Raw genomic sequence first — 19,585 nt, forward strand, 5'->3', positions numbered from 1 at the left:
TGATTTCATGTCTCTTTACTGTAAACAGAGATTTAATTCAAGCTTCAACCTTGAGCTTCAAGCAAGGCACCAAAAACAAGTACTTTCCCTAGTTAGTTCCCCGAACTACATTAAGCTCTGACTTCCACTAGGGATATGTAGGCATGAGGTTCACAAGGAATCTCAGCGAGCTAATAAAATACCAAAAATAGTCAGTTTGTCTGTCTGTCTGTCTTTCTTTAATCAATTCAATTCCTTCTCCTAACACAAAGGAGAAACTTTCCCAATCATTAGCAATAAACACAATCAAAATGACACAGAGAAGGTTCCTGTAGAGTACTACAGATATGTAGGGTGCTTAAACACTTCCCTATGTATAACCGACCCCCCGGACTCCAGAATTTCTAGTCTAGGTGAAATCCCCACACTTAGCAAACTCCTAGGGTTTAGTTGAGATCTTTTTTCCCCTTTCCTACTCGTAGGACAAATAAGAAAGTTCGTGTGATATCGTAGGAAGAACTGAAATAAAATTCATCCCACCACGGGCGCATTCTCCTTCCAAATTTCGCGTGAAGGGTCTAGCGTGCCGTCCTCCCAAGTGAAACGGGGAGGTAAAGAAAACGACACCACACTACCCCCCGAACTCAATCTCTTTTCAAAGAAGGTCTTTCCTGTTCTTTTATACCTTTCCTAGTTGGATAAAATAAAAGTCGGTGGCGACTCTTTCTCACCGCGACATTGTTGCTTATAAAAATAAAAGTCAGTTCACCGAGTTACAGTAACGATAACCCTGAAGAGAACGAGTTTCAATCTGAGAACATTCATAACCCTGCTTTCAGATACCTGCAAAAGATCATCGCTCACTACATCTTCGGTAAACCTGATAATGTCACTGAAGTTTCTAGAGAAGAGTTATTCATCATGTCCTGCACCTCTCAGAATCGTCCGGTCAATGCCATCACATTTATGCTAACAAACTTCGAGCGCATCATGCAAGACGAAGTTTCACCTATTCTGATCGGCGGATTTGTCACTATGATTGCAAATGCTATAGATCTGAGAACACCACTACTTAGATTGACACCTTTTGATTCCTACAACTCTATGAACATTCTCTTCTGCTTTAATCGAGGTATCATTGGTAACCTTGGACCTGATCAATTTGATTTACTCATCGATAATAAAGTACTAGATCAGTTCACCTTACCGAACCCTAGGACGAGTGTGCACAACCCTGATAACTGGATTTACTATGATCAAATCCCTGAAAGAGAGTCATCTCCAGAGACACCACAAGCTTATGAACATTTAGATGATGACATGTATGTAGCAGAACAAAATTATGAACTCGACACTCCTCCTGGATACTATGGAAATGGACATATACCCGTAGATTATCTTGAACCTGAATACGAACCTATGCCTGAGGATGATCATGTGCCTGAATATGAGCCTCTACCTGAATATGAACCCATTCCTGAGTACGAGCCTGAGACTCCTACTGGTTCACAAGAAATTCAGTCTGAAGACATGACTGACGTCGAGCTCGAGCAACAACAACCTGCTGCATCTGCTGAATCAGTGGCCCCAAGAAATGCTCCTTCGAGGATCGAGCCTGCTCCTAATCGGAACACGCATGGGCAAGCCATCAATGCACTGCAACACGAAGTACAACATGTGCGCAACAACATACGCACTCTGCAAATGCACTTCTTCGACTTCATCGACACCGTCAATGCTCAATTCGACGAAGTTTTCAAACACATTTATTCTAATGTGCACAACAACAGACGTGGCTAGATGTTAACTTTTAGGATATTAGATTTTATTTCTAGTTTTAGAAATTTCCAATTCCTAATTTAGAATTTAATTTTCTGCATTTTTACATTCTGTTTCTATCAACACTCAGTACCAGTTTTAATACAAAATGCATTATTTTATTCATTACTGCTACTGTGTTATATTATTCTGCTGTCTGATTGCTATATATCTATGAATGCATATAACTCACTCAGTCTGGTATTTTGTTGTTTATAGTAACATCACATGTCACATCTGTGCTATTCTCATAATTTTTTTATCTATCAGCACGTGACTACAGCACCACATGCGAGATAGGCATGTCCCTAGGCTAGGAGACACACGTCTCCACCTCTGTGGGACCACCCTTCTGCATGTTAAGGACAGGAGACGCCCGTCTCCATACCATGTCCCCCTGCAGACTGCCTACCTGAGACGCACGTCTCCCAAGGGTAGCAGGCTGCATGCTTCGTTTGACCACGCAGACCATAAATTCTCCCTCTTTGAATTTTGAATTTTGAATTTCAAAATTCATCATTCAATATTCTTCATTCTCCCTATAATTTCTTCCATTTAAACACCATAAACTTCATTCATCCTCCATCATCACCTCTTTAACTCTACATCATTTCCCATTTCTCCATTCCATTCAAACTTCAAACACCACCATAACTTCATTTTAATTCTATATTTACTCCACCATTTTCAAACCTCACTATAAAACCACACCACCACCACTCTTTTTTTTTCACAACCTCCATACCATTTTCTCCTCTTCCAGTCTCCACACTATCTTTTTCCAAACACATCATGCCTCCACGTTCAGTCATCCGAAGTGTGCGTCCTGAGAGGCCACCTCCCGACCTTTCACATATTATCTTTCGAGAGGAAGACAACAATGCTCAAAGAACCAAATACCTCGCTTTCTGTGAACGTTCGGTTGTTCCCACGAAATTCGTGTGTCACACCCCAAAATTTGCCTTCCATATTCCAGTTACAGTAATTCAAAGTTCAAGATTCAGTCCCAAAGGTTACTCATTCAAAAGTCCAGATGATCCCCAGTCAACTGGTTTGACCTAAAAGTCAACCATAATCAGAGCATAGTCAAAGCCTCCCAATTTTTTGTCAACATCAAGTATGTGAAGTATAACCATCATTTGATCAAAGATTGATCATAATTCCATTAATAGAAACTTTGAAATGAACAAATACAAAAAGGTTCAAATTAGGGTTTCTTAGGAGAAAGTCAACCCAACTTTGACTGGGCATAACTTTCACGTGGAACATTAAAAATTCCCCACTCAAAGCCTATTTTGAAGGAAATTGGATTCCCCACAATTTTGTCTCTCACAAGCCAGGGCTAGAAATGATTCATTTGAGAGATACAGTGCAAAAGATTACAGGTCATTTTCAGGCATCCTCCGAAAGCAGTTTTTTCCCAAAGAGGATATGATCAAGATAAAAGCTCCAAATGAAAAATATATTCCGAAGTGGCTTTTATAGAGGACCTCTTAAGGTTTCCAAAAAGTATTAGAACTCCCTCATAGCTTAAAAATTGAGTGAGATATGCTTGATCAAAGTTGGGGGATTTTGGAGGACCAAAAGTGAAACAAAGAGGGTCAAAATGGAATTTTTCACAAGTGGGCCTATGTTTTGTAATCCAAACTTGATCCATAAGACATTTAGGCTGCCCAAGACACATGCCACAAAATTAAATATCTTTATTTGATTTAATGTGATTTTTATTTCATTTTTTAATGATTAAATTAAATGGAAAATCAAATAATTTGGTAAAAGATGTATTTTGATTGATTTCAATCAACATTTATGACCAAATATGTCTAATTTTCGTGCATAAGTTGAGTGGAGAAGATTCATACAGATTGGGCCAAATATAGTAGCTTAAGATCCAATAAATAAAACCCAATTTTCAAAGAAGGTAAGATTGGATTCAAGTGAGTATTCGTGGAGTTTTTTAACCTAATACATTCACTATAAGTAAGGGAGAGTGGGCACACGAATAGGGGTTGGAAATTCTGCTGAGAGAACCATACTCACGAGCAAGAAAATCCACCTAAAATCAAGATTCGGTTTTGAGGATTCAAGGCATTCCAAAGAGGTTTGAAGATAGCCATACGTTCCCGGGAGTTTCCTGAATCAATTGGGATCATCACGCGTCATCAACACTCCCAGAACAACCTCCAATTGGCCGAGGTAAGCAACTCTGAAACTTGGATCGATTCGAGTAATTTACGCATTTTTATCAGTTTTTAATTGTATATTCTATATATTCTGAGTGCTGTGAACGATTCTGGGTTAGTTAATTGAAGCTTATGTGCTTAGAACGAGTGGCGCCATTGGAGGCCGAGTTAGGGTTCTTGATTTTGATTTGGGGGTTTTCACTAGGGTTAAAATTAGGATAAAACGAGCCTAGCATTAGGATCGGGTGATATAAACGAAGGGAACCAGGGGGTCGCGCCATATTTATTTGCATCTATAGGTTGTTCGCTATTTTTCCAGTTTTGAGGTTGCTACGAAATTTCTCTAGCAGAATCGTAGCTAAATGTGCAGGGTTTGCAGGTCTAGAGGTGGAAGATAATGAGTTGTCATCGTCTGGTTTGCCAGTTTAAAAACTCGCGCGCATTTCAATATGTGTACTTTGACTCTATATTTGTTGTATTAAACGCGCGTGCTGAATGGATAATCGTGTGTGGTCTGGTGGTTGGTTCATGTGTTGGTGAGGGGGAGGTCATAGGTTCGAGCCTCCCCTCAAACATTTATTTTTCTGAAATTCCCTATTCTTGATCTAATGCGCCTCTTACTATATGTCTTACCATAAACCCTTGTGATCTGACCCTCAACCCTCCACTCACCTAGATCCTACGCTCCAGAAATTGGTCCCTATACCATGAGTCTTCAAAGCTGCCACACTGAATCAAAACCCTAATAAACTAAATTAATTTTAATTAATTATATGTTTTAATTAATTCTTTTTAATATATTATTTATATAATAATTATTATTTTTTATAAATAAATTATTATATGATATTTATATTAAAAGTTCTAATTTGTTGTTCGTGCCGATTAAATCGATTAATCGCTATGGTCAACAATGAGTTTAATTAAAATGTTATTTAATTAAAATACAAATTAAATAATATTTTGGTTAAATGGTTGCAACTATTTTATTAGTTGTGATGATTAACCTTTTCTTTTTCCTAACTTTAATTCATTATTCTTTTTAATCGAATCAATCGATTACGAGGGGTAATGATGCAAATTAATTATTAAAAATTATTAAAAATATCCTAATTCGTTATTAGTGATAATCAAATCAATTGATTAAAATTGGTAACGATACAATTTCAAATCTGTTAACTATGGCGATTGAATCTATTGATCGTTGCGGTTATTAGTGCTAAATTAATCAGGGTTGTACGCCCAAACTTCAAAACACTCTCCAAACATCTTTCAAACTTCAATTTCAAAATACGGATTTTTATCCTCATCCAAACAATTTCAAATACATTCATAATCAATTCTAAAGGCGTACGATCCTGTGCTCGAACTACGTTGACTCTGATTCTCCATAAGGAGATACGTAGGCACTTGGCAACAAGGCGAGTCCCCCTCTTCCAAACTCTAATCATGTTCAAATAATTAGCCTTTAACTCTATTTACTGTCTGTCATCTTTCTTTATGTTTTGCCACAACCCTTATCTTTGCAATGTTAATCCTTAGGAAAGGGTTGAGGGTGCCTAACACCTTCCCTCGACCTGAATATAGTATCTTACCCTGATCTCTTAATTGCGCGAGGTTCCCTATTCGCCTTGGTAGAATAGGTGGCGACTCTAAATTTAATTTTTAGGGCAGGTTGCTACATCGTGAACATCGAATGTCTAGAAACTCTGGGTCTCATAGATGGTGTCACCCGTTTGCTCACAAAATCTGGCCTACATCATCTCTGTACCAAACCCGTACCCACTTATGAGCCGCTCGTCTTAGAGATTTTAAGCTCTTTCCATTACGACACTCCTTCTGATGAACCACTTTTAACCGGTAACATCCAATTTCGGATGTTTAACCGTGAATTTATTTTGGATCAAGAAACAGTTGCTACGTATTTGCATTTTGACAATTCCTCAAATGCTCACCGCACAATATTTCAAGAACTCAATGGCCTACCTTGGGAGGAACTCGCTTTCGAATTTTGGTTTAATCTGACTGGCGAAATTCCTACCGGTTGGAGGACCCTACATGCTTCTCATATTCAAAACCCCGCTATACGTTATTTTCAACGTGTTTTGGAGCATACTATTTTTGCAAGATCCAACAACCGTAAGGTAAACCAAAATGAATTATTTTTCTTATACTATGCGCTAAATAATATCCGTTTCAATGCCGCACCTTTTATGCTCCAACACATCCAAGGCTGCATCAACGCCCCCGCTACAAACCCCTTCCTGTTTGGCGGCATTATTACCACCTTGGCCTGTGCCTTAGGTCTCGGTGATGACCTCATCTCCCTCTCTCATCTTATGATGCCTGCTCAATCCCTCGATCTCACTTACTGCCGTGACTCTCACTTGGTTTCACCCCGTCATGATGGCCACTACACTTTAGTCGTCAACAAAGTTCTAATTCCATATGTCATCCTACCATGCCCAGAGCAAATCAACATCCGTTACATTCAGCGTTGGAGGCTTATTAATGAAAATCCTTAAGCAAACCAACCTGAACATCATAATGAGCCAGTGGACGCAATGGAACAAGAATTCAACCAAGCACAAGCTGATGTCAACCAACCTCCTCAAAACAACCCTCCGCCTATTACTCTTGATGTCATGTATGCTGCAATTCAACACCAAGACCAACTCTTTCAAGCTATGCAGACAAATCAAAACGAAACACTAGGGCTTATTCGAGAGATGCAACAAGAGCACCGTGACTACGCTATTAGGAACGAAGGTAAATACACCGAAATTTCTACACAATTGCATAATCTTAACATTCGTGTAAATGGCTCTCCTACTGATAGACGTCGCCGTGTTCGTACAAGAGGCACAAGCAGTTCCCGCAACCGCAACAATGAGGAGTAGTTCACATGCATTGAGGACACTGCATCATCTAAGTCTGGGGGAGTCGTATTACTCGCTTTATTATTATTTCCTTTTATTTTATTTCCTTTCCTTGTAATGTTTCTTTTCAAATTCAATAAAGCATATTAATGGAATTTCAAGTCTTATATGTATAATTTCGTGGCTATTGCAATTTCTTCCATTTTTCTTGAGCCATAACAAAATTTTTACTCCAAAACGATAAACGCATAACCCCACACGTTTGAGAAGTACGAAGCTACTCAAATACTTAACACATAGAAATCAAAATAAAGATTCAAGACAATACCCTTATTGTCCCGACACTCTAAAACCCCCAAGTGTGCGTAACCGATTTGAATACCCTTTATACCGAAACCATCGACTTTAATTTTTGAAGTAACCCTTATTAGTTTATTCTAGCAGTCGGCACAGTCTTAGACACCAACTACGCAGAGAGTCGATGAATATAAGTGTATGATCCTTATAATTATAATTATGTGCTTAACCGCTAATAGAAATGTGCCTACTAAGTAAGGTGATCCTCACAAGATCATTTAACCTAACGGTCACAGATCTCAAATACAAAGAAATTAAAAACTCATTGTTGATTGGTTCAGAAGTTACCTGGTACTGAACTTGGTAGGAAGGACTATTGTGTGATTCCCCACAATCTACAAATGAGCGCTAAGGAGTATACCACATAAATGTGCCAGAACTCCATAAGAGGATCATAGTCACTAACCGGCTACTCTGCTATGTGCGTGTCAAGATAATGGGCTTAATGTGATTGCGCGCGAATGAAAAGGGTGAAACAAGATGACGAGTCAAGGTCAAGCTATAATGGCATGATTCGGATTGGTATGCACGCTGGGAGCTGTCTAGTGTCGCTACTGTAAGTTTATTGCTAGGGTCTACCGCATAATTTTCGAACAAAACCATTCTGTAGATGAGTAAGACCGAACGACGTGGTGGGAGTGTATTTCATTTCACTGTCCTCATGTTTTTATCTTATTAATTGCTTCAGGACAAGCAAAGGTTCATGTCTGGGGGAATTTGATAACACGATTTTATATCGTATATTTAGCTTGAAATCCATAAATATTTACGGCATTTTCCGTTTATTATATTGTTTTATTATGATATTATGCGAGTATTTGCTTTGTTTCAGGTTTTATACTCTTATTGGGATTATTTGTGAAAAGGAGAAAAAATGGAGCTAAAATTACTATTATTTGTACCTAAAAGATGGAAAAGGGGTGCTGAAGCAAGAAAGGGGCGTTTAGAAAGCCCAAATGTGCAAAGCGATGACCCAGCCCACGAAGGATCAATTGTGCGTGGCCTAAAACATCCCAGCACGTGGAGACGCACGTCTCCAACGTTCTTCTGCCACGTCACCAAGAGGAGACGCCCGTCTCCAACTGCTCCTGGATTTTCTCCACTTGAGACGAACGTCTCAAGTCGTTCAAAGAAGTATCCCCAAAAAGTGGAGACGCATGTCTCCAAGCCCCAGTCAGAGAAACTTCTCTTTTCACGCGTTTCAACTGCAAATGCTCGCCTATAAATAGAGGCAGCTATTCACTTCAAGGGGTGCGATTTTCTGCTAACGAAGTGCTGCCGAAATTGCTCCGCGACCATAATTTTCTTTCCCGCTTTCAATTAAACCGCTTTATTTTTCTCACAGCAATTTCTACGCCAGAAATCGTTGTGAACCTTTTATAAATCTAGCCTTACGTTAGATTTATCCTTTTTATTCTTTGTTTTAAATTTCTGCCCGTTTATTTCCGAAGAACGATCCAGCCAACCTGTGGTGGAAGTTCGATACTTCAAGATTCAATTCAATTCAGATTTATTTTATTTCAGGTTTATCATTTACCGTTTTATTTATTATTGTTATTGCATGAAATATTGTATGCCATTTAACATGCCTTTTATTATAAACCAAATTAATTTATGCATGCTTAACCGTATGTAAAGTAAGTTAATTGTGGGATCCGAAATAAATTGGCTTAATTATATTTTATTAAATGTCACTTGTTTTTGGTTTGTATGTCTAAATTAATTAGTAAGTCTTAACACCAATAGAGCGAAAGTTTGAGGGGTTAAGACGGTCAAAGGTTAAAATCAATAGAGCGAAAGTTTGAGATCTTTAACTGGATAGTAGACATAGGACATTAGTTATAAGGATGGCGAAAGCGTATTAAAACTAATTAGAACTTATTTATTTTCAAAAAATGTTTTTACACCCGCGCGGGATGGCGAAAGCGTAATGTTAGGGATATTAGCATGTTCCGAGTCAACAGAGCGAAAGTTTGAGATTAGGAGATTTAAATAGATAACAACTTCATAAAACAAGCATTTTATTAACTACGTTGTTTCCAAAAAGCTTTTTTAAAATCTAATGGGATGGCGAAAGCGTACATTACGAGTTAGGATAGTAGTCTAAATCAACAGAGCGAAAGTTTGAGAGGAGGACTTTTAATCAATTGAATTAATAAAGATCTTTAATCGAATTAATACGTTAGCCAATGGACCTTCGGATCACCTAAAGTTAAACGAAATACATACTGATATCTGTCTATTATTATATTTCTTAGTATTCACAATCACTTCCCCTGAAAAACAATCAAAATATTAGTAGCCTTAGCTTTACATAGTAACCTTAGATAACGGTAGATCGATTCATAGTCCCTGTGGATTCGATATCTTTTAAAAGTACACGACACGACTGTGCACTTGCAGTCATCAGATTAATAGACACGTAAAGTCGCGATCAGCACCCTACATATTCGTAGTACTCTACGGGAACCTTCTCTGTGTCTATGTGTTTGTGTTTGTTTCTTATTAATGGGAAAGTTTCTCCCCTGTGTTAGGAGAAGGAATTGAATTGAATTTAAAGAAAGACAGACAAACTGACTATTTTTGGTATTTTATTAGCTCGCTGAGATTCCTTGTGAACCTCATGCCTACATATCCCTAATGGAAGTCAGAGCTTTTTGTAGTTCGGAGAACTAATTAGAGAAATTAATTATTTTTGGTGCCTTGCTTGAAGCTCAAGGTTGAAGCTTTGAATTAAATCTCTGTTTACAGTAAAGAGACATGAAATCATTTTTACAGAGAGGTATTTCTACTATTCCACCATAAACATTAAAAAAAAGTGACAGAAAAGCTGAATTAATTTCATCAAGATAGGGACCTTACTTGAATGTTTGCAAGTATGCCAGTCGCATGTCTCTTAAATGAAAGAAGGATTCTCATCCAAATTAGGGAAAGTGTACAAGTCTGGGTTTGTTTGCCTCAGAGCATGCCTTTCAAAGTCCTAAATGGGAGAATGTTTGAAATTGAAAATGAAATTGAAATGTTTGTTTGTTTGAATGTGGTGAGATAGGAGAAATATCTTTCTATAAAGATAAGCTATGTCTACCTACTTTTTTAAAGATTTGATTTTAGCTGACTTGTCTGAGGCCCAAGCTTGAGGCTTTTGATTGATTTATTATTTTATTGACTCTGGGAAATAACTTTACTGGGGATTGACTTAAACTAAGAAGTCTTTGTATTCTGTACGAAGCCCAGAATTGAGGCTGACTCTAGCTGGAGAGCATTCATTTGATGGATTTGGTGTTCTGTACAAAGCCCAGAATTGTGGCTAACTCTTAATTGGAAAAAAATATGTCTTTTACTGACTGAGATTGGAGGCTAACCCTTTCCAGGGGTTTTACTCAACTAGGGAAATTATCTTTTGTAAGAATGAATTTTTGGAGGCTAACCATTTCCAGTGGTTTATGAATAACGACAGAAATATTATCTGATTGAGACTTCTTGTTTAAAGCCCAAGAGTAAAGCTGACTCTGATTGAGGATAGATAACTATGGATCCTAGACTCTGCTAAGGAAGACTAATGAAGATAAGGGTGACAGAGACTGTCCATGTCTCTCATTCCAAAAGGTGTGCTCAATGCTGAGATTGAGACATTCTTAGCTTGTTTAAAGTCTGGTTTAAAGAATAGAAGAAACTCACCAGGATAGGCTAAAAGGTGACTAAAGACCTGTTCCTATGTTTATAAGAAACCTAATGGGTCCTTGTATACAAGCTCAAGAGGAAGCTGGGAATGCTTTTAAGAAGCCTGTGGGTCCTTGTACAAAGCCCCAGAGGAGGGTAATCGAGGGTCATCGAGGGTCCTTGTTATAGCACAAGAGAAAGGTATGTAGTTTTGAACTTATTTTGGCTCTAAGCAAATGAGTAAGAGGTTTCACCGGGAATAATTCCTCTTTGGTGGATGTGTCCTAGTTTGGGTTCTAAGGCTTTTTCAAGATGTTTCACCGGGAATAATTCATCTTGAGGGTTTGAACTAAAGATCTCTAATTAGGAAAAAGCCTTCACCGGGAAGACATTCTCAATCCTAGGCCATATTCCTATAATATATATATATACATAGTTTAATTGTCCTAAGGATTTACTCAGACGTAGTTCTAAACAATATATAAACAGTTTATACTTGACAGTAATTTAAATAAAGACTGTAAATTGAAAACTTGTAAAGCCTAACCTGGATGGAGTGGAGGCCTTTGAATATGTATGTACAAAGCCTTACCAGCAATTTTGTTTATTGATAACAATTGAATATATATGATAAACAGTTAAAGGTTTTTTGAACACAGAAGAAGTGAAGATGGACATAGGTCACATAGGTATCTGAAGAGTTTCACCGGGAATAATGCCCTTCAAATACCAGAAGAATGTTTTGAAAACATAAAGAAGATTTTGTAAATACAATTTTGAAAACAAAATATGAAAAGAAAAAGGAAGACGGTGTTAGGACTTACACTCTATTAGAGGCCCAAAGAAAATGATTTACTGTTTATAAGAAACAGTTGTTTGAAAAGAATCAATTGAATATAAGAAAGAAAAAGGGATGGGACTTACAATCTATTAGAGGCCCAATGATTTATTTACTGTCCAAGAGAAATAGTTGAAGGATGATTGAAAAGATACAAGGTTTTATTGTTTGAACCTTAATCGTCTGTTTAACTGGAGATTTGAAAACAGTTTAAATTATTTGACAATAGTCAACTTAATTAAGATAATGACAAAGTCTATACCTAATTAAGACCTAAATGATTAGGGTTTTGTCACAAAAATATTTACAAGAGATTAGGTTTTGAAAATCAAGTGAAATTTATATTTTTAAAGTATTAAAAACATACTTAAAAACATACTTATTTGGTTAGTTTAATATTTATGAGTTAAAAAAAACGTGTCATTGTGAAGAAAAAAAAAAGAAAAAAAAATCAAACCAAAACATTGAAACCAAGGGTCGAACCCTGGTCTATAGGGTTATGAATCATTGCTTCTAGCCACTTGAGTCACACGCTTTAGTCGTTTGATAATTCGCTTGAAATAAACAAAAAGGAAAGAACATAGTAAGTGGGACAGTCACACGTTGGATTTTCAAGGTAAAGTCAATAAGGGCCCACTTTGTATTGCACAGACCAACCACAATGCATCATCCTGCCACGCGCCTGGTCAAAATTTCAAATCTACTATTCATCTTCTCCTTCCTCCGCTCCTGCGGATTTTTTCACGAAAGTTCTTGCGGTTTTACCTGCGGATTTTTCCGCAGGTTCTTTCTCACCATACCTGCAATTTGAAACCTGCACCAAACAACATTATACGGAAAACCAAGTACCCAGATTCATTTAAAAATGCCTCCTGAACAAGAATATGAGGTCCTTTACTCGTAAAAATCCTTGCAAGTGTCAAAACGAAAAGCTCATCACTTAAGCCCTAACCATGGTGACTCATCATACCCGCGTGTGTACTTCGTTCTAAGGGCTTGAATCTTCTCTAACCAACGCTATGATCTCATGCAAAATATCGAATTATGGTAAAACAAACAGGTGCATATAAAACGAAGACAAACACAAAAATAATTAAAAGATGGCATGTGAGATATGAATATATGCTTGACATGGGATCATGAATCCATCCAAACTTACTCTAGGTTACCTCAGGATGGAGAAATACGCAATTAACTTGAATGGATAATGGCTGCAACATCCAGAATTTGTGTGCCCTAAGTGAGAACCTTTTTTGAACTTTTAAGAGGTGTTATGGGGCTAGGGTTTCGTGTTTCTTTAGGGCTGCAATGTTGTGTTTATATAGAGTGTGAGATTAGGGTTGGAATCTTGGAGAGAAAGCAAAAAATTTGATTACAAAATATTTGATTTTGATTATGCACCAAATCTTTCTTTTTTCAATCTCCATTCTATTTTCCACAACTTTTCACGTGTGATTTGCTTTAGTTGGATGCATTTGGACATGATTTATAAATGGAAGCTTTTTATATGATTTGTTTTTAATTTATTTTGATTTTATTTGATTTATATTAGTTTTAAATAAATAAAATCAAAATAAATGTAATAAAAATCAAAAAATGCTTATGAAATGGTTCTTGGGCTTTTAATAAGTTTGGATTTTCGTGGGTGATTAAAAAAATATGGCCCATTACTCAAAACTTTGAATTTGGCCATTTAGGTTTTCACACTTTTCTTGAAAATCGACCAACTTGTACCAATCATATCTCCCTCATTTTTTATCATATTAAGGTATTCTTGTACATTTTAGAAAGCTCAAAGAGTCTTCTAAAAGATCCTTTTGGTTTCACCTTCATTGATTTTACCATGTTCATTTACCATCCTTTGAGAAAAAATGCCTTTTTGTTGACTTTCAAAAGGACCTATAATGTATTAGCTTGTATCTTTCAACTGGTGCATTTCTTGACTTTAGACCAAACATCAAAGATGTAGATAATGAAATTTCCTTGAGAATAGGCTTTGGTTGGGAAATTTTTGATGATCCATGCGAGAGTTATGATCAGTCAAAGTTTAGTTGACTTTCACCTAAAACCCTAATTTAGTAACTTCCTCTTTTGATGATTTTGGACCTTTTTCCCAATGAATCATGATCAAATTTTGATCAAATGATGGATTTAACACAAAAATGTTGATGTTGCCCAAAAATCAGGAGTTTTGACTGTGTTTTGGACTTTTAGGTCAAAGTAGCCGATTATAGATCGTTTGAGCGATTGAGTGAGCAATCCTGTGGATCAATGCCTGAAATTTGGCATGAGGGTCCTTTGAGGCATATGAGAGGCCATGGAGCCCTTTTGAGACTTTAGAATTTGATTTAGCCTTGAGAAAATCCAAACCCTAGTTTTGGCCTTCATTGCTTAGAATGAGAATGAACATGCTTTCAGTCAGATATTACATGGGCCTTTAGAAACTATTTGAGCCCAACTATCTTGAAATATAATGGGCAAATTTTGGGGTATGACAGCTGCCCATGTTCAATCTTCTTAAATTGGAGGATGTAGATTGGCTTGTGTGCCTATCAGAATCTGAAGGTGGAAGATGATTGAACACTAAAATACCCAAAAATTTGCACTTGCAGGTGCAGGGAATAGTGCTATCAATTGTTTGATTGGGCTTAAAGATGCCATTAGTTGGACAGGCAAGACATTGTCGGAGGTGGGCTTCAAGATGCCACCGGTCTTTTGAAAGTTAGATTGTATTTGAAAGTATCAGAATGAACCGTTCGTTGGGCTGTACCTAAGTTGTTTCTGGATTGAATTGTTAGCTCTATTGCCAAAGTATTAAGATTAGATCGTTGACTCCATCGTCTTGACCACCTCTTGCTGCTGAGAAATGGGACTATATTGGTGGCTCCATTGCTGTGATCATTTTGACTCCATTGTCATGATCGGTTGATGACTCCATTGTCGGTGGCTCCGTTGCCGCGATCATTTTGACTCCATTGTCATGATCGATTGATGACTCCATTATCGGTGGATCTATTGCCGCGATCATTTTGACTCCGTTGTCACGATCGATTGATGACTCCATTGTCGATGGCTCTATTGACGCGATCATTTTGACTCCATTGTCATGATCGATTGATGACTCCATTGTCGGTGGCTCTATTGCCGCGATCATATTGACTCTATTGTCATGATCAATTTGTGACTCCATTGTCAGAGGCTCTGTTGCCAAGAATGAGTGTTAGGATTAAGTATTTGTCTTGATTTTCCCTGTATTATAAATTATATTCGACTGGGAAGTGACCTGAAGAGGTAAAGTTAATTTCTTATGCGATGTCATGATGCATGTAATGTATTATGTATGAAGTTCCCAAAATAAATGAGAATTTTCGCATGTTATGTTTACGATCACCATGATACAATATATGAGGCATGGAGGTAGATGCATGATGTATGGACATGTGTATGTAGATGCTTATTAATAGCCCTGTATTAGTAACTCTTTGTAGGGAAAATAAATCCCTATTTGTTGCCGGTAGATGATAACAACATGATTGTATTGCGGATTCCTGTCTTCTGTACAAGAATATTCAGTCGGGGATTTTTGATTTATGCTTGAGGCATACATCCTTGTAGTAGAATGATTCCTTCTTTGAGGAATGCTTTGTAGGGATATTTCCATACTGTTGATTATGGAAGGACATCTGGATGACTTAGATGTTATTCTATTGCTTTTCCTGTTTCCTGTGAATGTAAGAATCTTTTGGCAAACACTAGTCATATTCAAAATGCATATGTTCATTCAAAATTATCATTGGATGCTTGAATATTCAAAACAAAGAAAGTGAAAAAAGTAAGCTTGAAGTAACTTGTATTGATTTGGGAAAAGGCCATAAACAGGCGAATTAGTACAAGGAGACATAATTCCTAGTAAGAGGAAATCGTCGTGCAATTCTTGGAAGGAAATACAAAGTAAATAAGGAAAACAGCTATGTGGAAATGATCTCATTGGGTTTCGACCCAGCTATTGCCATTATGCCTTCGAGTATCTCATCCCTCGCTTGTTAGAAGAGACGATTGCATTGATTAGTGCCTTTTGAACTTGACCTTGGTGTAGCGGCGGAAAATTTGAGATTAAGTCATTGGTTAACTTAACTCGTTTAAAAGCAAGAGTCGCCACCGAACTTTTTAAATTCCAAAAAAGGAAAGGGGAAAAACTCGAAAAAACCACAAAAGAAATATGGATACGGGGGTTGGTTATGTAAGGGGAAGGTGTTAGCACCCCTCACATCTGTGGTACTCCACAAGAACCTTTTGAAAATCTGTGTTTGAAAGTTAAAGCGGTTCTGTTTGCTAAAAGAAAGGAATTAAGAAAAGAAAAGGTTATTTACAAAAGTTTGCTCGGCAAGACGTTGAATCTTGTGCCTACATACCTCCTCAGTGCAATGGAGAAGTCAGAGCATTTGTAGTTCTGCCCAAAAGTTTTGAAAAAAGGTTTTTATTGAAAACAAGTTTAAAGTAAAAAGAGTGCAAGCGCACAAAGAGTTTTTAAAGAAGATCACATGACAAAAGTCAAAGTTTCATTATGAAAAGAGTTTTGAAAACAGGTCGATGGCGGTGCGCAAGGAACTCGACTTACAAAGAGTTGGTTGGGAGCTTGGTATATGGACCAAGTAATTCGGGGGTGAATATTTTATTAAAAGAGGAAAATAGAAGAAATGAATGAAAACATATGAGCTCATACAGGTAAAATCCATACAAGCATACAAGTTCAAGCATAAAGGGATGAACATGAAAGAGGTAAAATAAGAGTGTACGTGATCTAGTCAAAGACTAGCCTCTAAACGATCAACCGGAACGATTAATCGAGTAGGTCATCTGTAAGAAAGCCCAGTCTCAAGCCGTGCATGTGTGCATGTGTAGGTACGGTTGATGGCGATGTGTGAAGTGCAATCGACTTATGGTAGAAAACGGATAAGGTCCTAATTTTATTTTGAAAAACAGTTAAAACCATGCAAGCAATAATAAAGTAAAGCGGTAAAGGAAAGCGATAAAATTATTACAAGGCTTCGGGGATGGGGATTACAAACTTAAACGAATGGGGATGAAAATTAACTACTAATTATTACAACCCAATCGAAAGATAAAGCGGAAAATAAAAGGATAATATATACAAAAATTAAAATGAAATATAAATGTCCATAAGTAAAATCCAAGGCTCAAATGCACTACCTCAAAAAAGTCAAGAAAATGTTAGCAACGAATATATATAATGATGCATGAATAAATGACAAAAATGTACTAACAAATATTAATCAAAATTAACTAAAGAGAAAATAAAAATAAGCATATTAAATCTAAAGGAAATTAAAATTAAACAAGATATTTTTGGTTTTTTTAATATAAAAAAAATAAAATCTAACAAACCTACATAATAGAATATTTTTGTAGTTTTAATATGAGAAAATAATTCCAACTAGTCTAATATAATAAAATATTTTTTTATTTTTAGTATTATATGAATTAAAACAAAAACTAAACTAAAAATTAAAATCGTAATAGCAAGATGAAGAAAAATAAAACACACGTGACTGGCTCGAGCAAAAGCCCAAAGTTAATTCAAATGTCAGCCCAATAAGCAGTCTGATCCAACAAGAAGTGTGGCATAGTAAAACGCTGGGCTCAGGGAAATAAAACCAATCACAAATTAAATCAATCCAGGGGACGCTGGGCCTCAAACAGAACCAGCCCAAAAATAAAACTTGTCCCAGGGGGGTGTCTGTGGATCCGAGGTGATAGCGAGTAGAATGATGCGTTGGGCTTCGGAATTCGCATCAAGGCCCATGTAAAAAATAAAATGACAACAAGCCAAGGGTGGTAAGGAAAGTAAAGGGACGGATTGGGCTCTACATTCTGGCCCAAACTGAGACAAAAAGAGCTAAACCCTAATGACGGAAGGATCCGTCCGACATTGGCTAATATGCATAAGGATTTTCCTTATGCACCATGCATAAGTCAATCTAAGCCATTGGATCATATTTTTAATCCAGTATTGAGTATTGAGTATTGAGTACTGAGTATTGAGTATTGACTATTGAGTAGTGAGTAATAATTATAATTTGATCTAATGATCCAATGGTCAATAATACTCTATGCACGGTGCATAGATTTTTATCTATGCACCGTAACTGCACCCGATCCGTCCCTCACTCTCTTTCTTCAACTCACACGCTCTGTTTCTCTCATCAAACTCTCTGTTCTTATTTTTCTTATCTCCTCTCACGCTCTGTTTCCAGATTCTGAAAATTAAACTTTGTTTCCATGAGTCTCTCACTCAAATCTCAATCAGAAACACACCAACGAACCTCTCTCTAAGCCTCACACTCGGTTCTCTCATCCTTCCCCAAAAAACTCTTCTCAGATCGATTCAAGTTAAATAGCAACAACAAAATCCAACTCTCAAATCAGTGAAACAGTTTTAATAGAATATACACAAAGTTTAATACCAAGTACCGACATACGAAATCACACATATTGAATAGTGACAAACAACAACATATCAGCTTTGGCAGAATCGGAAGTGAGAAAAACGAGTTACCTACGGAAACCGACGTGTCTCGGTGCTTCTTTCTTCTAAAATCTGCGAGTTCCTTTTTGTCGTCGCTGATACGTCAACACGATGCTGATGTTGGTCGTGGCGAGATGTTGCAGATAACTTGCGCGTTTAATATTGTTGCTTCCGATTCGTTGGAGAGTTGCGATCTAAAGAAGTGTTGATCGGTGACGAAAGTATGTTGATGTTGCTCGCTGCTACTGTTGTTGTAGATCCTTGTAATTCTGATGCGTTGCAGATCTGAACGAAGCGTAATGGTTCATTGAGGTTCAGATCGTGTTGTGCTTGAAACCGAATTCACGTGTTGCGATGCGATGGCGTCGAGATGAAGAAAATGGTGGATCTGTTTATATGACGTGATGGAGATGATGATGCGTATGAAAGAAATTAGAGAGCTATAGTGAAGGTTCTGATGGTGATATGAAGTTTGTGAAGGTTTTGATGGTGAAATGAAGTTTATGAAGGTTTAATGGTTCGATATTGTGAAGTTGATTTGTTATGTGAAAGTGCAGTTACGGAAGCTGTGTAAATCGTTGGTACGTGATTTTGGAAGATTTTGAATCAAGAGAAAGTCGCGGATGGATCTTTACTGAAGAAGGTGGAGGCTGTGAGGTTGAATTAGTGAAGATTTTTGTATTTGTTCAGATGAGTTTTGTGGTGAAGACTTATTTTGGAGGAGAATTTCAGGTGATATTCAAGCAGAGTAACATTGCATTTTTCTCCTCCCCTTTCTTTGATCTGGTCAGGTTCTTATATAGTGAGTGAGAGTGAGCATCAAGGTGAGGAATGGATGAGGAATCTTTTATTTTCAATCCACTTTTTTCGGATGCAAAACGCGTGAAAGGATGGAGAGATGGCAGCAAATTTGTTGGAGTGAGGAGAATGAAGATATTTTCTCTTTTTGTCTGTAGTGAACCTCATGAAACTTGAATGCAAAAAGTGGAAAAACGTTTTTCTTTGTTGTTGATGCTGGAATCGTGACAATCCTTTTTGTGATAGGACCCACTTCAAAATGGCTCATGAGACTTGTAAAAAAAGCTTGCTTCATAATTTGAACTACAATGATAAATGGGCCTTCAATAATCTTTGGACCAACTTGACCGAAACTTTTTATTAGAAATGCACCTATTAGAAAAGAAACAAAAACAAATAATAATATGATAAAACAATTTATTAATTTTAATTTAAAATTCAACTTAAACTAAAATTGAATTAAAAATTAAAATTATAAATCCAAATGAAAAAAGCTATTAACCCATAAAAATCGAACAAAATGCGA

The sequence above is a fragment of the Vicia villosa genome, unplaced genomic scaffold, assembly GCF_029867415.1.
Source record: "Vicia villosa cultivar HV-30 ecotype Madison, WI unplaced genomic scaffold, Vvil1.0 ctg.000219F_1_1, whole genome shotgun sequence".
Classification (NCBI taxonomy): Eukaryota; Viridiplantae; Streptophyta; class Magnoliopsida; order Fabales; family Fabaceae; genus Vicia; species Vicia villosa.